Raw genomic sequence first — 27,406 nt, forward strand, 5'->3', positions numbered from 1 at the left:
AGGAGGAGGAGGAGGAAGAGGAGGAGGGAGGGGGGTGAGGGAGGAGGGAGGGAGCGAGGCGGGGTCTCCCTGCGCGCGCAGCCCCCTCCTCCGTCCCTCCCTCCCTCCCTCCTCCTGTCAGTGGCCACCTGAGGGAGCCGCCTCCCCTCCCCCCACGGCCCCAGTCCGGCCCGGGCCCCGCTGAGGAGGAGGAGGCGGCTCCGAGGGGGCTGAGGAGAGTGAGTGACAGCGGGACCCCCCCCCCCTGCCCCCCCCCACACCCCCCCCCCCCTTCAACGGCACGGGGACAGCGAGGAAAAGGGGCCCGGGGGGGGGGCGATAAAAGGCGGGGGGGGGGCGCCCCGAGGGGACCCCGGGGGCTGAGGGGGGAGGGGAGGGGAGAGGAGGGGGAGGGGAGGGCCCTGAGGGGGTGTGGGGGGGGGAAAAGGGGGGAGGGGAAAGGGGGGGGGAGGTTGAAGGCCCCCCCCTGGGGTTGAGGGGGGAGGGGAGGGCCCGGAGGCCTCTGGGGGATTGGCCCCGGGGTGGGGGTGGGGGAGGGGAAATTAAAAAAAAATTAATAATAATTAAAGTGTGGAGAGGGGGAGGGGAGGAGAGCGGCTGGGGAGCTGCCCGGTGGTCGGGGGGGGAGGGCAAAAAGGGGAGGGGGGGGGCAGCTCCTGGAACACCCCCACCCCCCCCCCATAGGGGGCAGGAGCGGGGCCACGGGGGGGGAGGAGGGGAAGGGCAGGGCCGGCGGGGAGGGGAAGGGACAGCAGGGGAAGGGAGAAGAGGGCGAGGACCTGGAGGGGGGGTGAGGTGCCCCGGAGCCCCCCCCTCAGGAGCAAAGTGGCACCCCAGGACGGGACAGGACAGAGCTGGGGGGGGGGGGGGGGGGGGAACCCCAAAAGGTTGGGTGCCCCCCTGAGGGGGGGAGCGGGGCGAGGAGGTGGCCCCCGGAGGGGACCTGCCGGGGAGGAACAAAAAACAAAAAAAAAAAGAAAAAGGAAAAAAAAATCAAACAACAACAAAAAAAAAACAGCATTTGCTTGCTGGAGGGTGCCAGATGGGTTGGATTCGCGACAGGACTTAAGATGGAGGTGGTTGGTGGGGCCGGTGCCAAAGCCGAGGACTTCTGCCCGGCTTTGGGGATGCGCGGAGGTTCCGTGTGCTCCTCGCCGCGGCGTCGCGCTCGCCTCGGGAACTCAATTACTTTCTTTTTCTGGCAGCGTTTCATCTCTGTACGACTTCTTTTTTTTTTTTTGGGGGGGGGGGGGGTGGGATTTAGTTTGTACGCGAGACGAGCTCGATTCAAAATAAAGTTATATCCTGTCTGTGGTCTACCACCTTCTCCTCACCCCCAGCGATCTGCCATGTTTCACAGAACCTCTATAGGTGGCTTTTTGAAAAAAAAATCTAATCCGTTATTAATTTTCTATCCCTTTCGCCACTTTTTTTCTGTCTTTGTGATAAGCGTGGTGAAAAGCTAGAGAGAGAAGAAGGAGCGTGCATAGGAGCTGCGTGCGCTGGCAGTTGCTGTAGGTAAAAGAATTGTGAGTTTAAGTGCTGAGAAGTGTCTAACTTCACAAATTCTGACTCTTCAGAGTGTTTTAGCAGCATATCCCAAACAAGAAAAAAAGTTTAAGGCATGAAAAAGCTTTTCTCTCTGCTCTAATTTGAGAAGGACCCTGAAACGTAGTGACTAATCAGCTTAGAAATTGGTGCTATTTGTTTGAACTAGTGCAATACGAAGCACTAGTAAGTGCAAAGAAAATCATGCAGAGTGCTGCAGCGTTTCTTATGGCTGTCCCAAGCACAAAGTTTTAAGGAAGAAAACACGGTTTTGTAGCAGGCAGGCTTCTTGTGGATGGAGCTTCTCCTCTCAGCCTGAGTGGCACAGATGATTTCTTCTTTTCTGAAGACTTTTTCAAGAGTTTAATGACACGTGTTATACAAACCTGAGCGCACACGCTGTTCAAACAGTGGCTAAATCTCCCAGGGAGTAAAACAGATGATGTTACCACGCGAGCAGAACTGAAATTACGTCTGTGTGCCAGTGGTCCCTATGTCCCGCTGTCCAAGGGGCTGCTCTCTGCAGCAAGCGAAATGCCGCAGGCTATTTCATGGCTCCCAGTTGGCTTCGTTTTAAACATCCTAATTTCCTGTTGCCGTGAGCAATTCCAGAGGGTCTTGCAGGAAGAAACTTGTCTATAAGCGATGAGTTGGGGACTACAAAAAACCCCAACTTTTGTTTGAAAAGAAAAGCACACGAACATAGTAACTTCTGAAAGCTACTTCAAGAATGGGAACGCGCTTTCATCCCAAGTTAATTATCCGGTTTCCCTCATAACAGGCTGAGTGCTTCAAGGATTGTGCACGAGAGGCAGCCCCATAGAATGTTAACCTCCTTATTGCAGCAAAAAGAATACAAAGTCATTACTAGATTAAGCTTTAACTGAATGTCTCTCGTCTCAATAGAGTTCAGCTGTTTGGACCAGAGAGAGAGATTGCCTGCTTGTGGCCCTAATATCTTCAGCTTGAATTTAAGGAGCCCGCTGAGCCTGGAGAAACTGGCTCGTGCGTTGTCGCAGTTTCCCAAAGGCAGGTAGGGAATTAAAAACAGTGACTTTACTCAGCGGGTCACAGCCACATCTCTGTGAGCACTCCCAAGGGAAGAGGAGACAACCCTCACACGTTTTCCTGTAGGAGCCCAGCACTGTGGGAGGAGGATTCGAATGTTTTGTGATGTCGAGGCCCATACAAACTGGGTTAAAATCATACAAACTAAATTAAAAATGCCCACGTTTCAAAACTCCCGGCCTGCTCGCATCCCCTGGCGTGCACATGGCCCCTTGAGGAACTGAGCAGTGTCCGTGGGCCACCACCATAGTGTGAAATATCTCTGTGGCTCTTTTGCTAAGAGAAAAAGCACTTTGAGAAGATGTATGAAAAATATTTCCCTGGTCCAGCTTGTCGGTCGTGTCCTCCATTCCTCACACGACGCCAGGCTTCAATCTCATCTGCGTTTCTGGGCTGACTCAGAGCACCCAATTTCACAACTTTGGTCTGCAACCAAAAATATCAGTGGACGTTGCAGCCAAAGAACAATGAGGGAAGACACCCTAAAGAATACCCCTTTGCTGACTAACTCCCTTTTCTGCAGAGCAAGGTGGTGTGCGTGTTTTTGGAAACCTGACCAGTGCTGTTTCTTGCCCGGGTTTGAAAACTGAAGGCATTTGTACCTTGTGCGCACAGGTAGGCTGGCTGTTGAGCATCTGAGTCTTCAGATGCCAGGGGTCACAGCATAAAGGATGTTGTATTTTTACCTAAGCAACATAAATCACACCAACCAAGGCTGTTGACCCATCTTAAGCCCAGGAGAGCGTACTCCTCTAGGAGTACTCTTCAGCAGGGTTAGAAGAGAGAGCTCCAAAGCTGGCATTCAGAGAAGGACAAGAGTTCCCATTGCAGGACAGAATCCTCCCTGCCTGTTCACTTGAGTCGTTACTTTTAATCAAATAGGTCTCTAGATTTGCAAAATAAGCAAATCATGCTAGCTGTGAAGGGTTCTCACCTGGAAGATGGCATTTCCCTGGAAGCAGATACTCGGACACACTTGCCACGTGCGAGTTGCCCCCTCTTTGCCAGAGTTTCATCGTCCAGCAGTCTACTCACACTAGATCCTGCTGCTTAGCTCAGACCCAGTCCTTGCTAAAGTGAATAATGAGGGTGTTAGTAACAAGCTGGAATATTGGAATACCTGCTGCATTTGCTCTTGGGTTGCCTCCATTGTAAACCAGTGGCTTTATGCTCATGGAGCTACCAGAGCTATTTTCAGAGTTTATCCATCTTTTTACTCTTCTTTCTGCAGCCCGTAGCAACTTTCTCTTTGCCAGAAAACTCTTTATCTTCTAACCCAGCAGCCCTTATTAATAGCCTCTTATTAGTTCTTTAATTTTCTGCCACTGAACCCAGCTGACGAGGGAGTTCCAAGGAGGATGGAGAACGTGAGAGGTTGCGGTTGGTGTTTGGTGACAGACCCCAACCCACCATGCTGGGGATGTTTTCTGACAGACTCAGGGCATGACTGCTGGTAGAAAATCAAGTTGCTGCTTTTTTTCTAGCTAGTAGCTTTCCCATTTGTTCCCAACGTACTCGCATGTAATTACTGATACATTATAAACATTGTATTCTGAATTTATAGACAGCATCTCCCTGGCCCGTGGGGAGCCCATGTGTAGTTGCCTTGGTTCCCCTGCGCAGAGCAGTTAAACTCTCCCTCAACAACTGATTTATATAACTGAAATAGCTAGGGAAGTGAGAAATTTCCTTCCTCTTAGGATACAATGCCAAGGATGTCAAATCTCTAGAGAGCCTGATGATAAGAACTGGGCTGTCCTTTTCTGCAGTTATTAAACAAGTAAATGACTCGTCAGAGCACTGAAACCATGGGATGCGGCTCTGTGGCAGTCCCTCTCCTCCTCTATTGCAGGCACCCCTGCAGGTCCCAGGCAAGGCTGGGTGAGGAGGTGGTGGAGGAGAAGCTTCCTCCCCACAGGGGAGCAGAGGGAGCTGCAGGTTTGGGTGAACTAGATGCGATTTTTCCCAAGCCACCTCTTGGCAAAGCACTGGGAACGGCACGTAACCAGTAGGATTTTGTGATGGCTGCGAGGGGTCTCCCCCTCAGTCTCTTCTCAGTACCTGGCTTTGTTGTCCAGGACAAATTTCAGCTCAGAAGACAGCTCACCAAAACCCACTGACACAGCCAAGTGTTCTCTGCTTTCTGAACTCCTCCTGTTCCCACTGAGCAGCCTCTCTGCTCTGACACAAAGCTGGGGGAAACGGTGGAATTTGTGGCTCACTCTTACACCATGAGAGTCTGTTGGAAGAATCCCCTGGTTTTACCCTTCCAACTCAAGCAGCACGTTAGCTTCTGTGAGGGTGGGCAAGCACAGCGAGCAGGGCAAAGGAGCACGCTGACATTCCTGGGTGAGGACTTGGTAAACTCTAAGCAAGCCCTGGGACCAGGAGATGCTTTATGAATCCCTTTGCCTTGAAATCTACCTGAAAAAGAAAAAAAAAAAAAAAAGACCAGCAATGGCTGATCCCATCAATCCTAAATTTAGAAATGAATCTAATTTCTAAGCCTTGCTTTTCAGCAGGAAAGCAGGTTATGGAACTGACCTGGTACAGTTCTGTTGGGGGAAGAGAGGGAATTAGCAGAGGGTTAGGGGAGAAGACTGGCATTTTTTACACGCTGATAATAAACATCTTATTAGCAGAAGGAACAATGTTAATAAATGCTTACAGTAAACATGGTGTAAGACTCGGATAATCCTTCTGAAAATAGAGAGGTTTTCCTACTCCGATAACTATCCAGTCACCTTGATGGAGATCAGCAAAACCTCGCGAGGCTTTCTTAGACTCTGGCTTTACATCAGCGTGCCCGTGATTGCCTGTGACATAACTGGATGGTGAGGCTGTGCTGGCACCTTGCAAATACACACCGAGTCCTTGGCAGCAACAGGTAACAAAGGGCTCAGAGCATTCATCTTAAAAAAATTACCACGAGTTCTAGCAAACCAACAGCAGGTTGAACTGTCAAACCTCTGTTCACCTCTGAAAGGTTACAAGAAAGTTGAGAGGCTCAGCCAACTTGCTTGTTTGGCCTCGACGTGCTACAAATTTTAATCAAGTTAATTATAATCAAGGCAGCGATTTTGTAGCGGGATGGCACAGGTGGCTTTGCATGCAGTGCAGGTCTCGGTGCAATGCTGATCCCGGGCTGGGTCCCCTGAGAAGCCAGGAAAAAACGAGCCCTCCCTTTTGCAGCCCTAAAGCAAATGCCTGCTTTATAGAAGGGGCAGTATTCTGAAGGTGTTTTGCTCAAAGTTCCTAATTTTTGCTCTTTATCTACCTTTTGTTGCAATCACTGCATACTTGGAAGAAATCTGGAGTAAGAGGACTTTGTATCCCCTTCCATCAGAACTGTATCACTGGAAAAAAGCCTTGCCTAGGCAGGACTTAGAATTAAGAATGCTTTCTGCCAGCTCTTTATTTCTCAGTTACCCCAACCGTAAGGATCTTTGGGCAGTACTCGTCTGTTAAACCACAGAGAAGTGTCGGTGTCACGGCACCCATGCAGCCAGATACCTGCTCGTGCCGGTGTTAATCTCCGTGAGGAATCTGGTCTGATGCTGGACTGAGAGAATAACTGCTGGGAATTGCTCAAATCCATCTGTGGAATTTAGGTGGAGTTCCTCATGCTGCAACTACAAACCCACTGGCCTTGGGAGAAGCGTTCCCTGTGTGCTCTGGAACCCTTAATTTGTAGGGTCTGCACTGTAAAACCGAATCCGTCCTGAATCGGGTTTTTCTGTGCCCCGTGTACTGAGTGGCCAGCAATGACTGTGGAGTTTGTTCAAATCTGGTTAACAACGAGTGATGCTTTGTTAACAACAACAACCCCAAACCTGCAGCTTCCAAGATGCTTTAGTGGATAAACACAAATCCTGCTGAAAAATCCTCTTGAACCATTTTTTAAGTTGATACCTTGCAAATTTATAGCTCAGCTGAGCAGCACAGGCTGGCTTTCGAGCTCAGATCAGGAGCATCTTTGGTGCAGTTCCTGAAAACTGTCGCAGCCCTGTGCAGGAACGCCTCGAGTGTGTCAGAGGAAGGGTGAGAGCAAAGTTTTGAGCATGGCATTTACAGTACTGTACAGCTGTAGATCTGCTCCTTATCTTCTGAAGAAATTAACCACTTCAGCACAAGCACTCCAGTCAGCCCGATTGGTCCCCTCAAGGATAAAAGCTGCTTTTCTAGGAAATGGGATAGCTACAAATAGAGCTTCGAGAACACAGTTCTCTACTAGAACTGGTAAAAGCTATTAGTTATCGAGGTCATAGTTATATTTCCTCAATTACCTCTAATTTGGAGGGTGGTAAAGACCAAAATCCGAGAAGGACCAGACTCTCTCCATGCTGGAGGAAAGGTCTTACATGTTTTAATTCTAAGAGCACTGGCCAGTAACAACGTATTAACATCAGCTCTCTTCTGCTTTCCCTATCCAGGGTTTCAGTGTATATAGATATTGATACCAGTGTGAATTAGTAATTTAAATATTTTTGAATAAGGAGCCAACAAAAAAGTTGTACACAACTGAAAGTGTTCATTATCATGCTCCAAAAGGAGGCAATTCATACTTAAAATTACTTTGTAAGTAGCCCCGCGGTCCCGTTGCACTTAGAGACTGCCCCGGAGAGTCAGAGGAGGCAAAAGCAACGTGTGCAAGAGGAGAGGAAATCAGCAGATGACGATAAAATCACCTGATTGCAGATGTGGACTGTGGCACAGCCCCTGAGTTTCATTTAGCAGGGAAAGCCGGCGAGCAGCAGTCCCGCTGGTGCAGAGCAGGCTGTGGGGTCCTGCTTCCCGTGGGACCGGGGCAGCCGGGATCTGAGCCATATAGGTCCTCAGCAGAGTTCTCTCCAACTAGTTAATTCTTCTCCTAATCAGGGTCAAGTTCTGATGAGCCACGTGACGGCGATCAGTAAACAAGCGAGAGGTGCTTGTTTACAGCCATCCCTCGCCAGAATGGCTCTGTGGCTCTGACTCACTGTTTGCCAGCGAAAACGTTTGTGTCCGGAGCTGCAGGTCACGAGCCTAACCGAAGCGATCTGCGCCGGGCTGCAGAGGACCAGTTTGGGGAGCTGGAAGATGGTCTTTTGGCAGATCTTTCAAAAAAAGCAATGCCGGCTGAACTTTGTGCTCTCCCACTTCTGAGCAAAATCGATAGTCCATGAAGCGCTTGCTGAATTGGAGCAGAGCTCCTAATATATCCCCTTCCAGCCATAAAAGTGCTTATTAGGGACAGGGTCAGATCGTATCACGCTGAAAGCACCATCTCTGGCCCGGCAGTATTTGCATATGTCTGCTGCTTTCCCCATTTCCTGAATAACTTACTGATCTTTTTTTTTTTTTTTTTTTTTTTTTTTCAGTTCAGAAAGCTTAATTTTCATTTCTCTTTGGGGTTATTCACCTCAGCGCTTAGATGGTGCAATTTTGGCCCTTTCCAATCTCGCGTCCTGCTTTGCTGCAGAAAACCTTTAAGAAAACTTTTAAGAAAACCCGCGGGTGGGAGATGGGCCGACAGACCCCATGGTGCGGCTCATATAGGGACCGAAGGGCAGATTCTTCTTGTCAAAAAACACCCCTTTACTTCCTACCATATTCCTGAACTACTTTCCAGAAATTCTGGCTTGAGCAGCTGGTGGTGGCTGCAACTTGTGCTTGCAGGAACACAGTTTCAGCAGAAAATAAGTAAAGGAAGGTCTCTTGGTCCCAAATCTATGGAATTCCTTTCATTCTTAGCATAAGCCATCTTAAAATTGTATTCCTGTAATTTCTAGCACCGTCGTAGCACGATTACAGGTCTATTCTTTCTTCCCTTTAAATAATTAAATATATAATCTCTTAATTTCAAACTCCTAGCCTGCAAAAAATACATTCTCTACAAGGTCCTGAGGCTGGCTTTTTTTTTTAAAAAAGAAAGATTGCAGTCTGTCATCCTAGGATCGGACACCAGGGCAACACCCCCCCTATACAGCCCCTGGTGTACGATGGAAACCAGGTGAGCCTAACAGATGGAGCTGCTGCTATGAAGCGTTATTCGGAGCTATCTGTGCTCCTGCCTTCGTGATCCTCTGGACCATCCGGTGATGTTCCCTGCCCTAAGTAAAGCACATATCGGCTGCCGAGCTTCAGGACCTGCTCAGCCTGTTCTGTGTGCCAACATTAGCATGTTCCCGTGCCTCTTGCATCTGCTGCTGGTTGCAGGAAGATGACCAAGTCTTCCAAATCTGGCTCGGGTTTTACTTCCTTTTCTTCTTTGACCTGTAATTCCGATGCGCGGTATCTTGAATTTTCTGAGAAAAGGCCTAATCTCAGCCTTCCTTCTGGGATATTTGTGAATGTGGCACAAATTTTACATCTTGCTTTTTTTCTGGTCACATCCCAGTACCAAATTCTGCTCTTGTTGCAACAAAATTAACTTCCTGGTGTATGTTACGTTGGGTGGTATTTTAATGAGGTGTGGCAGCAGAGTGTACAGGAAGGATGAAGTAGGAAGGATGAAATATTTTATCCCTGATAACACCTATGGACTTTGCATCTGGAGTGAGGGAAATACCTTTGCAAGACCAACTTCACGTTGGACTTCATGGCTCCAGCCAAGTTTTGCTCTCTTGATGAGGTGTTCGGAGTTAACGCAGAGTCTGGGCTACGTAACCTCAGTTTTGGCTACCGGAATCGATAGCGGTGCCGGTCCCTGGGCTCATGCCACATTCCTAAGTGAAAACCAAGCGCTAGCGAGATGCGGCGGGTCCTGCTGGGTTCTCTCCATGCTGAAATTTGGGCAATAACTGTTAGAAAGGATGGAAGTAACCGAGGTGCTCCTAGCCAGGCCCGCAGGCACCGCTCCCACCGCGGGCTGCAGGCCCTGGGGAGAGGCACGGCCACGGCGCAGCTGCTGCCTCCACCGGCAGCGTCACCGTAACGACACGCCCAGGGCACGCCGACCGACTTCCCAGCTCTCCTTCTCCCACCTGACCATACCCTCTCTGCCTGACACTTAATTGCCTGCGTGTAATCAAGGCCCAGGCGAGGAGCGGTGAGGTAACGCCGCTGCGGCGCTGCCGGGACCCTGCAGCATCCGACCCGGAGCAGCTCGGCCAAAGCGGAGCTGTTGGTTTGCTTAAACGGCTCCTGAACTATTGGATTTTAATTTGAACGCAGCACTTAATTTAGATTAAAATCCAATAATGTTAATAGTCTGATGTTGCCTATTTCAATGAAAGTGTCCCTCGGCGGTGCGTGGCGCCCAGGTATTTTGCTCAGAGCCCCCAAAAGGAGCGCGTTCGGCTTAGAGGAGCGCTGACACTGAGTCGTGAAGGTTTTAGGTGCTATTTTAGGTAGGAGGGGACTGCTCTAACCGTGTTTCACCAACACTCTCTTACTCTACCTGGCAAAGATGTTGAGGTGATCTGTTTAACCCAGAGGCAAAGCACCTTAACGGCCCTTTCAGGTGTCTGCTTTGGGTTGTTTGGACCCAAGCAGCATCAGCTTTATTTTTTTCTGAACCCAAATACGCATTTACAGAACTTTTGAACTCCAAACTTTTTAAAGTCAAACAGACACAGGTAGATTAATTATTTTTTTCCTTAATTTAAGGTTTCACAGAACTTGCCTCCCCAAAGCACGTTAGGATTAGTCTCACTTCAGCTGCTTACACAAGCGTGTTGCAGTTACTTCACCTGCATGCATTTCTGTTGCAGAGTTGCTTCACCGTACGCAGGCACTTCTAGGAACGCACAGCTCTGTGGCAGCGGCATTTCTCTCGCTGGCAGAGCCAGCAAGTTGCTGCACTCGTTTCTCACTGAAAGAGCAGCAGCTCGCGTCTTTGTTAAGTAATTACAACACTGCTGCACCTTCCAGGTGACTTCGTTACGAGTCCCTCGGGATGCTGCAGCGGTGCCGTCCCCCAGCAACGGGGCCCCCCAGGAGAAGGAGGTCTTTACCGAAATGAAAAAAGATCAACAGCTCCTCTTAATCCACTCCTCAAATATTTCCTAAATAATCGCTTGCTTTGATGTTTTAAGTAAGGGGATGAAAGAAAAGCGTAAGGTGAGGTGCTCTTCGGCCTGTGGTGGCGTTTCTGTGCGTCGTGTTTGAAGGATTTGGTGGTTGGGTTGGTTTCCTAGGGTGAGGGTTACCTGACCTGGAGCAGCGAAGGGCTAAGGCCGTGGGGGCCTCGCCACTCTGGCATTTTTAATGTAAAACAAAAAGAAGTTGGCCAAATTTCAGGTGATGTGCTGACCGTGAGACCGTCGCTGTCTGAAATCCTCTGTGCTCGGGTGCGGGGTATAAACAAGTGGTTGTAACCCACTGAGCAGGCTCCCCGTCTTTTCACAGGACCTACAAACTAATTTTCAGCCTCAGAATTAAGTCATCACAATTCTAAAGAACTTTACCAATTATTCTGCTTCCAAATCACTTTCAATCAGCATCACACTTGGAAACGCGTTGGCGGGGAGCATCGCACACAAGGTCTGGCAGAAAAGTGCTTATGGGGCAACCTCCCCAGCTCTCTGCGGCATCCCTCCCGTTTCTAAATTCATGCTTCAGCTAGGTTTCAGAAAACGTGGCAGAAACGTGACTGCAGAGCCAGAAGCTTCATCTTTTTAGAGAAAGGAGGACCCCAGAGCACGGGGTATGGCCCTGCTGAGAACGATCAGCCTGAGACTTGGGGGGCATAGGGAACGCGATGCACTCGGGCTGGTGACAGGAGCCAACAGACCCTGTCCAGGTGATACCCCGTGTCCTGAAACATGGAAAATGGGAGATATTAAGGCTTGGTGGCGTTAGTCTGGTACAGAAACTGTCTGTGGGGAGCTAGGCGAGCTCTGAAAGTTGGGTGCCTTGCCAAGGCTGCCCTGGCCGTACCGATGGCACCCTGAGGGTGACACCGGGCGAGTAAAAGGCAGGGAGGGAGCAGCACGTGGCGAGGACACGAGGAAATTGGTAGCCAGCTGGAGAGCCGGTGGGCCCAAACTGTGTCTCGGGGGGGTCACCAGCGTCTCGGTGGGGTCAGTTATATGAACTGTTCCGTTTTTCTCCCGTTCATTTGGCCATCGGTTTACGTGCTAGGCTTGAGATCTGGTGAATACAGCTTCAGACCCCCCCCCCCCCCCCCAAGAAGTTTCCTATGAGCACGGAGCTGCCGGTGGCTCTGCCCTGAGCTGGGCACCCCGGGCTTCGCTCCGCATCTCCTACACGCTCTGTTTTGGGGCTGCTTTCGGAAAAAAACACGAGGTTTTGAGTTTCTAAGTTTCTAGATACCGGAGGGGGGAGCAATGCCTGGGGGGGGGGGGGTAGAGCAAAACCCCGGTGGGGGAGACGAAAACCCCGGTGGGGAGCAATGCCCGGGGGGGAGAGCAATGCCCTGCTGGTGCCCTATCCCCGGTGGGACCCCGCTGTCCCCAGTGGGATCGCTGCTTAGCGGGGGTGCCCCCTCCGCCCCCCCCCCCTTGGGGCTCCTCCGCTCCCTCCACGTGGCCCCGGGGGCTCCTCGGCGCGCCCCGCTGCGGCGCCCCCCGCCCGCTCTTCAGCCAATCCCCGGGCGGCTTCCAAAGCGCCGCGACCCCTCCGGCCAATGGTGCCCCGGGTCACAAACCTTGCTCCACCATTGCCCGGAAGCGGCGCCGGGCCCCCGCGCGGCTGCTGCTGCTGCTGCTCCTGCCACTGCTGCCACTGCTCCTACTGCTACCACTGCTTCTACTGCTCCCACTTCTGCTCCTGCTCCTGCTCCGGCCCCGGCCCGTCCCCACGGCCCAGGACGGGCCCTGCCCCGCGCATGCTCCGCCGGGTGACGCCGCGACTCCATGTGTGAGCAGCGCAGTAGTGGGCAAAGGGGAAAGCCGCTGCCGGGTCGGGGGGGGTGGGGGTGTGTGTGTGTGTGTGTAAGGGGGGGAGACACCGGTCGAAGGGGAGAAAAAATTAATAATAATAATTAATAATAATAATAATAATAAATTCGGGGGCCGGCGAGCAGAGCACGGGGAGGAGGAGGAGGAGGAGGAGGAGCGGGGGCGGCCGGATGCGAGGCGGCGTGAGAGTGAGTTGCCAGCCCCAAACTTCGGTGGCCGGGGGGGGGTGGTGGGGGTGGATTTTTTTTTTTGGGGGGGGGGGAGGGAGCTGTGGGGAGAGGGGGGAGGGCACCGGAGTGATTTGGGAACCCCCCCCCCAACCCTCAAACCTCAGGGTGTGAGGGCAGCGGGGGCAGCGCTCGGGGAGTGCAAAGTCCCGAGGGGGGGGGTGGGGGGGGGGAAGGGGGGAAAGGGGGGCTTGTGGGAGGGGGTTCGGTCTCGGTCCCGGTCGTCCCGGGGCTCGGCGCCGGCTTTTGTTCGGCAGCTGCGAGGTTTTCGGTGCGGAAAGTTGCTCCGGGCTTTCCGCCGTGCCTGCTTCCTCTTCCTCCTCCTCCTCCTCCTCCTCCTCCTCCTCCCCCCGTACCCCCGGGGCGGGGTGCTAGCTGCCAGCCCCCCCCCCCCCCTGCACCCCCTTTTACCCCCCCCTCCCCCTATCCCTACCCCACCGCTTTCCCCCCCCTCCCCTCCCCTTCCTCCTCCTCCTCCTCCTCCTCCTCCCGGCCCCCGGGGGCCCCGCACCAAGCGGCCGCCCCAGGCAGCCCCCCCCACCCCCCCCCATGGCACCGGCCATGTCACAATAAGAGTCCGTCCCCGCCTCAAGGTGCACCACACCCGGCCTCCGCCACCGCTCCCCACCCGTGGGGTCACCGCCCGTGGGGCCGGGGGACACGCCGAGCCCCCAGGGACCCTCCACCACCAGCCCCGGTTCGCCCCCCCCTCTATGGCACGGGCTGTGCCCCCGGTTGATGAGGGGGTCCCGGGGGTCCCGGCTTGAGTCCCCCCCATGTGTGGAAGCAGCAGGAGGCTCCGGAGATTCAGCATCACCGGTGCCTCCTGAACGGGAGTTGGGATGCGCCGACTCGCTGGCCCCGCAGCATCTGCTGGGGATTTGATTTCAGCCCCTTCGGGTGCTTGGGGTTTTACTTTCGCTTGGCTCCTCGGGCAGCCCCTCGCTCTCCTGGGTTCATTCAGGAGCCTCCTTTCCCCTCCGGCACCGAGCCTCCCGGGTGCGACGCCGACCGGTCGGCGGGCAAATGGCCCGAAATTCTCATCCCCGGCTTCCTTCGCAGGTGCCTCTGGCTTTCATGTTTCTCCCTCATCTGGCTGCGAAGGCAGCTGGAAGTGGAGGCAGGCGAGCTGCTAGCAGAGAGTGTTACACAGGAAGTGAAAAACGGAGAGGGGCCGTTGGGAATCACAGACATGCTGGCAGGCTGCAGGCAGCCGCGCGTCGGCAGGAGGAGGCAGGGATCCCGCTGCTCTCCTGGACCGGCTACTGACCGGGTCTGGAGCCAAGGGAGGCCTGGGCAGGACGCGGCAGGACCCTAAAGGATGCTCGGTTAGCAGAGGTAGAGGACCGGAGGCTGGAAACGGGACGAGAAAGTAAGAAACTGGGTGCTGTTGGTTGCCTCGTCTACCTAAATCACGCGGTGGCCTCCTGGGCCTGCCTCTTGGGCTGGTCCCGTAAAAGCCCAAAAGACAGGTAGGGAGCGGTGGGGGTGGCAGTGGAGGTGACATCGCAGTGACACCTGCTGGTGCCGCTGGGCCCCGGTGCCACCTCACAGTGCGAGGGGCTGTGACACGCACGGAACGGCGCATCCCGTGCGCCACGCTCCGCTGCTCCTCGCTGCCTGTCTGGGTTGTGGAGCCCTGGACGAGAAAGGGGGGTGATATCCTGACAGCAACGAGGCTCTGTGGTGAAGTATCTGAGGCAGGATCACAAAATAAGCTAGTTTCAGGGCTGAGGGAGCTGCTCTTATTTTTTCTTCCCCCTCCCTTGCTGCGTGGTCTTGAAAATCGGGAGGGCTGTGCGGCTTGGCACGCGACTTTCTGGCTGTAAGAGCTGACACCTGTATGCACCGGGCTGATGTTCTTCTAACTTTTCTTGGGAAAAAGACCAAATAGTACCAATTATCATGCTCTGGTTCTGTGGTGGTGTGAAAAGGAGACCAAGTTCTGCATTCAAAGGGAAAACCCACCCCGGTGGGTTACGTTGGGAAGGAGGCGTTGGGGATCTGCGATGGCTCGGTGACTCGTGGTGGAGCTGGAGCTAGCCGAAAACATTTCCCTTTCCTCGGAGGTGGAAGCAGCGAGGAGTCGCTGACGCCGTCCCCAGCAGCGTTACACAGTCATGAGGTTACGGCAGCGGGCGATGATGCAACAGAGTTGGCGTATGATGCAGTGTCAGTATGCTAATGCTGTAACTTAATATAGCTGTGTTATGACTTTTGGGGTAATTACAGGCTGGCAGTCGTATGCGGAGCTGCTCAGAATTGGTGGTTTGGATTCAGATGGGGGCTCACGCATTGTGTGGTAGTTTTGAGGGCACGATGAAGGATGTGGGGTCGCTTTCTCAGCTAGGTGGCCACGAGCGTACACACGTACAACGTTTGTCCCCTTTGGGGACCCCTCTGCGTGGTCTAAGGTTTGCCCTGGAATTATCCCCTCGCGGTCAAAGGAACTCCAGCGGAGGGAGGAACTCCGGGCTTACTGTCTTATGGTCTTACACTGCTATTTCTGGGTGTGCTCCTCGTTAGCCCTGCCCGCCTGCCTGGCCTCAGCCCTCTTGGTTCAGTCCCGCAGCGCTTGTGCCCTGCTCCTTTTCGGGAGGGAGAGGAGGAGGAGGAGGAGGAGGAGGAAGGATGCTGGGGGGGGGGGGTGTAAAAACTAAAAGGCATTGCCTTCTGATAGCCCGTGGATGGGGCTGGAAGGGCTTTAAACGCGAAGCTGAAAGCTCCTTCGGGTGCCGGGGGGGGGCCACGTCTGAGATCATCTCGTGCTTTCGGTTGTGCCTCCTGAAATGGTGGCCGTGTTGTAGAGTCCCTGGCCGGCCGCCAGCCAGCCAGAGGTCCCGGCATCTGGCGCAGGCACTCGGGGAGGGCAGAGCCAGCGAGGTGCCGCGGTGCTCGGCGGAGCGCGGGGTCCCTCGCCGGGCAGGGAGCGCTCCCTCTGAGCGGAAAACGTGGCTTTGCTGCCTAAATTTAGGTTGTTTTCATGGAGTGTGTTTCGAACCGCAAACTTGTAGATGCGCTGCGTAGATGCTCGGCTCTGATAGCAGATATTGGGTGTTCTTACACATCTAAAAGCCCAAATCTTTGCGCATCACAGCCTGCTCTTTGATATTATGCACATACGAGCTGTTCCCCAGGCTGAAGTTACCTTTAATAGTTACGTTTCTTACTGCCATGCTCGGGGGGGGGGGGATACCTGTGTGGTTTTTCTGCTCCTGTTTCACAAAGCACCCTATTTTTGGGAGGTTGTGTCTCTGTACAGCACCAGTGTGAGGTGACAGGGGTCTTCCTGGCCCGGGGAGGTGCTGCCCAAATAGTTCACGGCCAAAAAGTTGGAAACAAAACGTGTGGTGTGTGTGTTCCCCAATGAATTAAAATCCACACGCTGAGCTCTCGGTACAGCATAAAGAGCGGTGCTGCTGAGGAGCCCCCTTACAGGCACTTGTTGGTTGCAAGTTCATTCTTTTTCAATAACAATCTCAGTAACGTAGAACTGTTTTTATTTTTTTTTTTTCCTCCAAATGTTCCTGGAGACTGTGGCATCTGAAAATACGGCGGACTTATTTTTAGACTTGGGGGGGAAGTAGCGTTTGCTTTTGTGCAATGCTGCCCGTGTCTGAGGTGTCGCAGCACAGGCTGTAGACCAGCATGTGAAGTGCAGCGTAGTTTGGTACTATGTTCATGCATTTTATTGGGGGATAAAAGGGTAAAGAACGTGCTCTTGCGGACTAGAAAGCACCAGGACAGCCTCACAAGGGTGTTTTTTGGAAGCGTCTCCTTGTTTCCTCAGGCTGTCCCCGCTCTCCCTGTGCTGCTTGGGTTAGATTCATGCCCTTAAAACTTACAAGAAGTTTGGCACATCAGATACTCTGCTTATTTATGCATCTATATTATAAATAAAAGACTCACTTGGGGTTCTTTGTGAGTTGTTACTACTTTTTTAAGGCTTTTCCACCCTCCTTTCCCCTCCCCTTGTCTCTGCATTTCTGTGGCATCCCTTTACGTGGGGAGCTGGATGTTTGCTGAGCATGCTGTCCCTCATTCACCTGGCAATTCCTGCTTTATTTCGTGTGCACACCTGGAATTCAAGAGGTTATTAACTCCTTTGTGATGCCTTCTCCCTGCTTAGCACCTCTCAGCCAGAATGCCCTGCGTACGGCAGCGAACTGAGGTCGGGTGAATCGGGCCCATTTTCAGGTGGGGAACCCGGCAGCGAAACGCCCGCAGCAAGCCCTGCAGGAGAGCGACAGAGCAAAGGTTAAGGTTTATTAATACGCAGTTTCCTACGCTGCCTTTTTGTTGTTCAGCACTTTTTCCTCTTCCTTCCCCCACCCTCCTCCAGACCACGCCGGGTGCTGGCGCTGCTTGGCGGCCCGCCGGCGGTGTTTGGCTTTGTGGTGTGCCAGGGCTCGGGAGGCTGCGGCGGGGCACCCGGTAAGCAGCTGCTGTTTGCCTTCAGATGCTTCTGTCCGTGCCCGTCCTGGTCCAGCATCACCTCGGGAGACTGCGGCCGAGACGGGGCAGGAAGGAATTCTCCCATAGAGCTTTCCTACGTCTTAATTACAGGCTGCCTCCTCGCCGTGCTGGGGCTTTTGAAGCTGTTGTCCGCTACGCTCCCCACGCACGTTCCTCTTGGTTTTTAGAGCAGGCGTGGTTCTCACTTCATGGGCACAGCTCACCCTTTGAGGGTTTTTTGGGGAAATATAAGTCCGATTAGGCCGTTGGGGTTGTATGAGACATAATCAAAGTTCAGCAAGAAAGTTTTGCACATCCCTAGCTTTCGATGTGTTGACTCTTAAGCAAAAATATTGGAATGTGCTGTTGTTTCAACGTACAGAAATAAGCTAGAAAATGCTTATTACCATAGCTTCTTGCAGCTATGGCATGTCTCTTTCTTTCCTCCTTGCCTTCGTGGTCAGTAGGGTTTGAACACACCTCAGTGGCACGTCTTGAGCACAGGATGGCACCGGCTGGCTGTGGTTTGGTGTCCTGTGGGTGCTGTTTGGAGGCGTGGTGGGCAGATTGCAGGTGGTTCTCCTGGTAATTGTCTTGAAAAGTGCACTGCTCAGGACCAGCTGATGTGAAGTTACATGTTCTTACTGCTGCCTGCGTTTTCCTGTCCTCTCTGGAGGAGAAGTTTTGTATTGCCTTGGGTAAACCACTTAAAGATCTCTGTGCCTCGGCTGTCCCATCTGCTCAATGGGTATAAACGTGTGTTACGAAGGAAGTGTGCCAAATGTGGCTTATAGCAACAATTCCTTCCAGTCTTATTTTAATCTTCATCTTTGGCTTTTATCTCCGAAACAGTTTAACCCTGTGCCATCTCAGTTTCCAGATGAGAATTGCTGGTAGAACTGAAGATTAGAGCAGAAAAATGTCCGTGGGTTTGCCCCGCAATCTGTAAAGGCCAGTTGGTTGTATTAGGAAATGCAAACATTTGGAAGATCTAGGAGAGTAAAATTTAACAACCAGCCACACATGCTGAAGGCCAGACAAATACAGGCTGGGATTATCACGTGTCCAACGAGAAGTTGGGTAAATCCCTCGACCGAGGGGAGCGATGAGTTTGCCTCGGTCACTTATGCTCCTTAGTTTAAGTCTCCGTGTTTTTGCAGGTGATGTGCTTGAGGCAGGTGAATTTCTGAGCTCCATGATGTTTCTCTCTGTAAATCCCATAGAAATGGGGTGTAACGGCTGGTCTCTCAGCAGCAGGGTCAGGTCTGTGAACCTAAAGGGCTTCTTTGACCATGACTTTCAGAAGCTTGTTGTGGTTGGGTGTGGATATTTGGTGTTCGGAGGCGGCTCCGTTTCGGGAGCCTCTTTATCCCATCACTGTCCTCGTGGAAGGAAGGATCTGGGAGGGGGGTTCCCAAGTCATGGTGGTGGTCCTGCCAGGTGGCTCATCAGGCACTCCCTGCTCCCAGTTTGCATGCAAAACCAGTCCCATACCGAGCTGGACCTGATGGGCACCATTCTCCATGTATAGCTCCTCTGCAGCGTGCTCCCTGTCTGGCTCTGTCGTGAAAATAATTCATCTGGAAGAGCTCCAGGACTTCACACCAGCCAGTCTCATTCTGGGAGCACTGAGCTGCCCTTCTCAGCCTGTACAGTCGATATTCCTTCATACTGACCACCAGTGCTGCAGCTCATCCCTTTGGGGACGCTTGTGAGCTCGATGTCGCAGACGTCGTGGCTCCCAGCGAGGGCTCTGCTCCTGCCGTGTTTGGAAGAAGAGTCTCTCTCCAATTCCTTTAACAATTAGGGGGTGACTAACAACTTGAATGCAGTTTCCCTGCTATTTTACGGTGCCCTGTAGTGAACTCGCTTGTGGAATGAAAGGGATCAGTGTGCGAGTACGTCGTCTGCTGGTTTTGGTGTCGGGTGCGTCACCTTCTGACTTGGGCTTCCTCCTGTATAAACACGAACCGAGGCAATCAGAGCTGGGCGCATTCTTGCCAGGCCCGATACCTCGAGGCACGTGGGTTGAGAGCTGTCGGGACCCGTGCTGGGACACAGTCGGTGGCACCTTGCAGTGCCACGGGTCACCAGGGCTTGCAGCGACACGCGTGGGGCCGGGGAAACAGGAGCGAACCTCCTCTGCTTCCAGCGAGGTGGTCGGGTCCCTGGAGAGGTTTCCAAAACCTCGGTCGTGCGAGAGAGGCTGTGGAATACTTCTGCTCGTTTGCCTGCTGCTGTAGGTAGGAGCAACTTCCTCGCCATGGGCTGTCAGCTGGGCCCGGTGTGTTCATTTGCTGCAGCAGCCATGTGATCGCGGGCTTTGAAATGCTTGCGAGCATTAGGGGGAAGTAAACTGAAGGCATTCATATTTAATAGGATCTTAGAAAATCCCGTCTCCAGCAGAATTAGGTATTGCAATTGTGTGTGTGTTTCTCTTGTGGCAGTGTGTACAAACACACCGAACCACCTATTCAGGTTCAAACACAATACAAGTCTACAATTTTCTGGTTTTCATTGTACAATAGTAAAATTACTTCGGTGCCTGTTGCAGGCACAGTAGTAGCGTGACGCTCTGTAGGAGGATGCTGTTGTGTTTGGACCTGCAATTTGGTTTTCTTCTAGCTTGTTGTTGTGTTTTTGGTTTTTTTTTTAATCTTATTAGATGTAGTCCTTGAAAGCAATTGTTTCAGAAGGCAGCCTGTCGTAAGTAGCGGAAGAACTTTGGTGTTTTAGGTGCTTGATGTAAAGGTTCTTGAATCGTGGCCTATCCAAGTTGGAAGGGACCCATAAGGATCATCAAGTCCAACTCCTCTTGATCTTATTTGCTATCTCTGGAGGGCGTGCAGTGAAGATTCACTCCATCGGGGGCTTGGGTTGTGCTCATGAAGAGCTGGGCATGGTCCGTGGGCAGAGTTCCCCATTTCTGGGCCATGCGTGCAGTAGGGAGAAGCATATCATGAATGCCTTGGTTAATTCTGAATCACACAACCACAACACGGTCACAGTTGGAGGGGACCTCTGGAGGTCATCCTGTCCCACCCCACTGCTCAAGCAGGGCCAGCAGATGTGCCATGAACGCCTCTCTTTGCCTTCTCTTCCCCCAGCCACAAAAGTGAATTTGGATTAAAGGAAGATGTCATTCCAAAAGCAGCTTTTCCATCCCGATTTCTGAAAACAGGTGATGCTGCAAGAAGGCTTTGGCTCGTGGTGTGGCTTCTTCTGAAAGGGAAGGTACCAGTGAGCCAGAGGACGTTCTGGATAAAACTGGACGGGTAATCCTTGCGTAATTTTGAGGCGCTCAGCTCCGGAATAATCCGGGCTGGCTCTGCGTGCCCGTTGCTGCATGCACTGGAGTCGTGCTCGCAGGCAGTAGGAGCGCTTGCAGTCGTGGCTAACATCAGATGCGTGTCCTGCAGTTCGTGAAAGGTTGCTTGTGCATTGGGCTGTTAATGCTCTAGGGGTTACGGCCACGCATGTGCCTAAAAGGGTTGAACAGGAAGATCACCCAGAGGAACTTTTTTTGACTTGTGTCAATAGGCCTTAAGATATTTTGCAAATACTCCCTGTGGGAAAGCGTACGATTAATCAGTAACGTAGAATACGAGGTGGAAGGCACCGTGTCCTTAGGGGTGGTCTGGCGTGTGGCACGTGTGAAGCAGTTTGTGGCTGGCAAAGCTCTAAAATTCTCTTAAATTGTCTTAAATGATGGTGAATTTCTCTGTGCTGGAGGAGTGCCCTTCCAGGCTCGTTGCCTGCAATCTTTATTCCCTCAGTTTGTGTTGAAGGTATTTAGGATTATTCTGCTTTTTCGGTTTCCTTTAGCAAAGGTGTCCGGAGAGGGATGTATTAATTCCTCTTTGTTGGACCAAAGCTGGTTTTCAAAGCTGGAGACAATGGCTTAACAAGCAGCCAGGAGTTTAACTGATAGAAGTGGTTTGGGGAACAAAAGCACGCGAGTCCTGGCAGCTGAAGAACCGATCGGTGACTTCTAATCCCTGCGTTGCCATGAGGTGCCTGAGAATTACGCCGATGAAGCCTATAGAAGTAATTAAATAAGACTCATTTTAATATTGCGCATGTTATTGATCCCTCAGGACATTTAGATACGCAAACTCGATAAGACTATTTCCTTTTGCAAAAGGCTGTTCGTCGTAGTTGTAACACCTCTGGTCGCTTTCTACCCAAAAAACCCTCATGTGCAAGTTAAGTGTCGTTTCGCAAAAAGCCATTGAAGTAGCCGAGCACCCAAATTTTGCCTTGCTCATCTTCTGGGTCTGCTTGCTTTGGGCTTGTTTGGGGTCGAGGGACCCTCGGGGGTTTGTTACTAGTGGCTAGGCTTGCTCGGGATCACCCCCCCTTGATCCCAGGGGTGATAAGGGCAACTCGGGTTTCCTTTTGCCCTCTGGCTGCGGGACCAGGGGCTGAACATCTGCCCCACAACCTTGCATTTAGAAGAGAAGCTGCGTGCAGTGCTCGGCGTGCAGCGCTCCCTTTTGATCTCAGGTGGGGGCTGCACTTTGCATCCAGATCAAGTTGTGTGTGCCGAGGCTTCTGAATTAATTAATGATGGTGGCTGTGCTCGGCTTCCCCTGTAAATAGGTGTGGCCCTGGGTGGCTGCCAAGCTGCCATTTCGTTCCCTTCTTTGGCTTTCTGAGCGGTGTCATTCTCTGCACACACCCTCGGCGAGGTTTTTAAATATCATCGGGGAAAACGAAGATTGCTGCTGCAAAATTATTAGCTTATGGGTTACCGACGTACTCCTACAACTGAGATTGGGAACGCAGCAGTAGTGGAGGGTGGCATCACGAGCTCCGAAAAATAAAAATAAGAAGTCTTTCTGCTGTGTTTGCTGCTGAAGCCAGGTAGGCACAGAAGGGATTATGCAGGAGGAATCGAATGCTACCGCATTCAGTGCAGGAAGGTGACGAGATGCTGCTGTGTCCTGCTCACTCCCAGGTGGCCCTATTAAAGTCTCTGGCACTTGGTGAGCGCCTGCAGAGCCCAGCACAGCCTCGTGGGAGCACTGAGCATCGCCCAGCAGCCGAGAGAGAGCCCCCAGGTCGGGCATCCCAGGGCAAACGTGGTGAATGCAGAAGGCACGGCTTACTTGCTGAAAGTAGAGCAGATTTATCCACCAGAGCTAGAAACAACAATTTGCCACCTGCTCTTTTTTTTTAATCAAATGTTGCCACTCATTTCAGCCTCTGACCCCTAATGGGAGATCCAGGGCTTTCCCTTCTCCTTCCTTGGAGTTGGGCACTTGGAACGAGGCAATAAATTCACGCACCTGTGCTGTTAGGTGATCAGATTGCCCTTTGATTAAAGCCAACTTGCAGCTCGAGTGCTGCTGTGGATGGATGGATGGACGGATGGATGGACATGGGTGTCCTGCATGCATCCAGCCTTTCAGTCCTGCATGAGGATCGATGGAATCGGCCAGGAATAGAGTAACCAAAAAATAGAGCAAACTGTGATATATATATATATTAATTTTTTTTTAAAAAGGGGGCAAAGAGCCCCAAACCCAAAGACATTTGATCCATTCTTAGCTCTTTTTTGGAGTTCTCTCCCTCTGCTCAGCAGCAAACGTTGCGGTTCCTCTTCTCAAAACGGGCACTGCTTTGTTCACGTCTGCTGCCTGCCCGTTGTCTGACGTTGCCGGGTGTTTTTTGTTGTGACTGCAAGTCAGCCTCTTGCAAAGATTTTTGATTTAATGAGTCAGGTCTGCCCATGCAGTAATGACAAAGATCCACTTGGGTAGATGTGAAGCAGATGCAGATCCCTGCTTGGACCTGGCTCTTCCGAAGGTCTGATGCAACTTCTTCACCGGTGGATGAAGTTTCACGGGATAACTATTAACTGCAAAATTAAGGACAAAAATATTTTCTGCCCGTTTCACGGGGAGGTGTATTCTGTGCTCGACGACTCTCCTAATTCCTTATCGTAGCTCTTTGTTCCTTGGAGTGAGAGCTTGAAATTGCTGAGATGTCTGCACAGGGGAAGGCAGCCCAGAACCAGAGCAGATCACAACTGGTTTATCCAAGTTGTTGCTTGAAGGTTGACTTTATTTAGAAATGTCAGCTTGTTGTTGCTTATTTTATGACACATTGTTCTTAATTTTATGAAGCTTAAGTGTCCCAAGAGCATGTCCCCTGTGGACTTTGGGGGAATAATTGCTTTTTCATAGATTTGCAGGGGAAGCTTCCCCCCCGGTCGAGGACATAAATCGCAATATGAGTGAAAAGCGAGCCGCATGCCTGTCTGCTAGAGCCCGTAGTGGTGCAACCCTAGACAATCGGGGGTGTTTCTATTCACGAGTAGCCGACCACGCCGTGATCTGGGTGTTTTGAGCCTGCCCGATCTTCTGCACCAACCTGTGGAGAAACGCGCTCCATTTTGTGCTGACCCGGGGCTCATTTCATAAAGGTTTCCCGTGTGGCATCTGCAGGGTTTCCATTGGCATTTTCCACGTGGCATCTTCAAACCCCAAACCCCGTGGTGACTGAACACCCCCGGGTGCTGCTTACTGAATGCCAGATTTTCAAGGTCTGGAGCAGCTGCCTGGAAGGAGAAATACTCCACTTGGTACCGTTTTTTCTTTCTGACCTGCATCATTGGGGTCTCTTTATCTTTGCATCTCCCAGGCACCCACATTTGACTGAATTTTGGCTAATCTCAGGGAAAACACAGGTAGATCGCTCCAAGTGGGGCTTGTTCACAGAGGGAGGAAGGAGCTTGGAAATGCGATTACCACTGAGATCTTCCAGGCTAGGAACGAGAGGAGTCAAAAAAAAACGCGTTTGCACTTTGGTCTGAAAACACCAAGTTTTGATTGCGAGAGATCAGATTGCACCCGTGGATTTTTTTCAGAAGGCTCAGCTTGGATTTTCTGGGGAAAACTCGCTCCCTGGTTCCCTGTTTTCCTACATACTACTGTGTACTCGTGGTGGGGCTCAGGGGGCAGAGTGGAGCTGGACACCAGCAGATGAGCAGCGAGATCTGTGCTGCCGTGAGCGGCCCCCCCATCTCACCCAGACCCCATAGGAAATCCAGGGATGCCCCTTGAAGCCCCACGTGCGCTCCCACGGGATTTGACACCCCTTGGCTTGGCACCCACTAGGAGAACAAATGCTGCAAAATAAAGCCTCCCCCAAAGGACAAACGTGCTGGGGTGACATGTCTGAAGAGCAGCCGTTGCCTGTAAGTAGTTTTCCCGTTCCTGTCTCTGCTGCTCCTACCTCGAGCAGTTCCCTGGCTGCTGGCACAACGCGGTCCCGCTGCGGACCGGCTTCGCCCCCGGGTCACCACGGCTCCCGGCGCCCCTGCCCCGACAGCGCAGGCATTGATCTGAAGGGGGTAATTAGGAATGCTATTGACGGCCGGGGAGGGGGGAGCCGCCTGCTTTATCCCCGGCGCAGGAATTCAGGAGGGAGCCGGGGAGACTTTTAATTTGTAACCGGTTTTATTTGCCATCTGACTCGTGCACAATAAACTGGTAGCGGTGGTATTAGCGAGCATCTGAAAGGAGCTTTTCTGCCTCCCTGCGAGGTGGCACCTCGCTGCACAGAGGCTGAAACCGGAGGGTGGGCGGCCAGGGGGGGCTTCGGGAGCTTTCGCCGGGGTCTTGGCGCATGCAGGAGAAGTTAGAAAGCAATTCTTGAATGTTTGGTGAAACACTAACGTGCTCCAGGTACCGAGTGGATTGGCACATTCATAAAAAGCCAGAGAAGTGCTTTCCCACTCCATGATGATGGCTTTTGTATTAACACAAGTGCCGTGACTATTATTTCCATCCAGTGGCTCTTCCTAGAATTCTGTTGAGACGCCTGCAGGCAGGAGGCTGCATTTTTGGAGCGTACAGAAGTGCTTTCAGCTGAAATTTTGGTGCTTAAAACCCCGCTTGATACTTCTGTACAGCTTCGGGTTCTCTCTTTAGACCAATGCTTGGAAGGCTTCACTCCCGTATTCAAAAATGTTTATGGAAGTAAAGCCTGAGCGCATGAGACAGAAGCTAGCCCCTCGTGTGTCAATATTTAAATTGAAACGTGACTCCTTTTTCTGCTGACCAGTTCGCTCAGCCTTCCAAAAAGTACAGAAGTTTTCTTATCTCGGTTGTTTGAGGAGGCATGTGCAGCAGCAGTGCTGCACGGTGGTACCTGTGTCATAGTTTCCGTGCCTTAATCTTCTTATAGAATCTGGAGCCCGTCTTATTCTGAAAATATTAGATTTTTAAAGCCTTCTTTTGCATGGTAAATCTCTCGAATTTTAGTGGATTGCATTTTTTTCAGATAGTGTTGCAGGAATGCAGCGGCGTTGCTAGAAATGCAATGCCTAGTTTTACCGATCTACAACTTTCAACATCATTTTGTAGAGGAAAAACCTTCACCAAGCGACAAAGTCACCTCTGAACAAGTAGATGTGATCTCTGCTCTGCTGGTGAAGTACCTCCAGCCCAGTGCCTGGTGGATTTCCTGAGTGTTTCACTTGGCACAGTTTTAAAAGTTGCTGTATCAGAGTGAGAACCGTGATTCTCTTCAACTGTCGCATCCCACCTTTGTAAGCAATGCTGGAGAATTGGGATATTTTTCAGAATATCAAATGCTGCTGGGCCGTGACCGTCCTGCCATGCTCGGAGTTGGAACAGGAAAGTTTTTGGGGGCTGAAACATGCGGTTTGCCCTGACTCAGAGGGTTTGGGGGATGTGGGCAGGGGTCAGCGGGGTAACACCGTGTCTCTTGGGTGGCTGGCTTTAAACCCAACGCCTTGGCTCGGCCGCACGCTGCCTCCTCCTGCAGAGAGGTTTTCTGATGGAAGCACTGTCAAAACTTGGAGCTGCTGTTTAGACAGAGTTTCACTTCCGAGCCTTAACCGTTTAATCGCCCGCTTCCTACGAGAAGCCCTAAATAGATGCCTTAAAAATAACTCCTTCAACACCCTTTTACAAACATTTTAACCTTGGTTTTCTCGGCGGCCGTGCAAGCCACCTTCCCGTGCCGGAGAACCAGGAGGAGGCTGCGCCACGCAGCGAGCCTGGCGCTTGGCACCCGGGGCCGGCCGGGGAAACTTCCACGGCGTGGGTCAGCGCCGCCAGCGTTTTGTGGCAGTGAAGCAGTTAAAGTGCTCCTCTGGTGTCCTCGCAAGATGAAAACTATTTTAGTCCCATGACAGGAGCACTCTGGGAGCCGAGCGCTCCGCTTCGTTAAAAATGGAGGCCGGCCGCAGGCTCAGGAAGGCGACTCGGCAGCTCAGACTTCCCATGTGCACAGCATGTCGGAAGGGAAGAATCCTGTTTGAATCCTGTTTGCACCAAGCTCCCCCAAAATCCCGTAAAACCCTGCCACCAGCCCATTCTTGTCACCCCATTCCTATTTCTCGGGGAGGACTTGGAGATGTGCAGGCTGTCCCTGCGGCGTGGGCTCCATCCTTCTGCCTCCCCTGCCACCACGACCTTCACCGGTCCCACCAGCACTATCCCCACCATACAAATAACGCCTTTTCCCCCCCTTTTTATTTTTCCCTCCCCCCTTTTTCCCAGCAGCGTCACAACTTGTGGCTTCCTTCTTGCTGCAGTAGTGTTGTAGCTGCTGATTAATGCGGCAGCTCCTGCTGCGACCTGGCGTAATGTGGGTTGCATTTTGGAGGTTTTGGCGATGGAGGAGCGTTGGTTCACGTCCTGGCCAGGCACACGAGGAGCAGCATGGAAGTACCGCAGTGCCCATCGCTTGTCAGACCCCTGTGAAGGCCCTGAAGTAGCTCTAGCAATGGTTTTCAGTGGGCTACTAATTAGAAAAGCGTTGGACTAATAGGATGAGCTATAATTAGCAAGACCTGCCCTCTAGATGGCTAATCAGGGCCCGCACGCAGTTGCGTATCCATTCATTAACTTTCCATATCTGCAATTCCGTAGCGATGCGTTGAACCTATTGGAACCTTTCGGGGTGCTGAAAATAGTAAAGCAAACGAGTCGAACGGGGCGGGATCTCCCAGCTTTTGGGACAAGATGACCTCTGAGCTCACCGGAGCTCCTTTGGTGGAGGTGACCGACCGCAGGCGGAGCATGCCGGGGACAGCGACCCTTCGGCATCTCCTCCCCGTCCGGCAGGGAGGAGGAGGAGAAGTCGGTGAGCTGTTGTCCTGCCCGCTGGACAAAAGAAAATAGCTCTGCACAACTTTCTGAGGAGGGAAATGACTCAGAGTTCTTGGTGGCTTAGCTAGAAATAAGAGGCCGAGCTTCCAAGGAGTTGTCTTGGCAGCCGGCG

The 27,406-nt window shown here is 52.1% G+C and overlaps 1 protein-coding gene across 6 annotated transcripts in view; it reads left to right on the forward strand.

Annotated features, from left to right (window-relative positions):
* The first annotated feature begins 153 nt into the window (after positions 1–153).
* GATAD2A (GATA zinc finger domain containing 2A) overlaps positions 154–27,406 on the forward strand; it is a 62,758-nt gene continuing 35,505 nt past the window's right edge. For 4 of the 6 annotated variants that reach the window (XM_084302903.1, XM_084302908.1, XM_084302906.1 and 1 more), the window contains exon 1: positions 154–218. The gene's annotated coding sequence lies outside the window, so the exon portion shown is untranslated. Of the gene's footprint in view, positions 219–12,325; positions 12,421–12,618; positions 12,650–27,406 lie in introns of those variants that run through there. The other 2 variants (XM_084302904.1, XM_084302905.1) reach the window with 2 other exon arrangements.

Source organism: Netta rufina (assembly GCF_964035555.1).
Source record: "Netta rufina genome assembly, chromosome: 28".
NCBI lineage: Eukaryota > Metazoa > Chordata > Aves > Anseriformes > Anatidae > Netta > Netta rufina.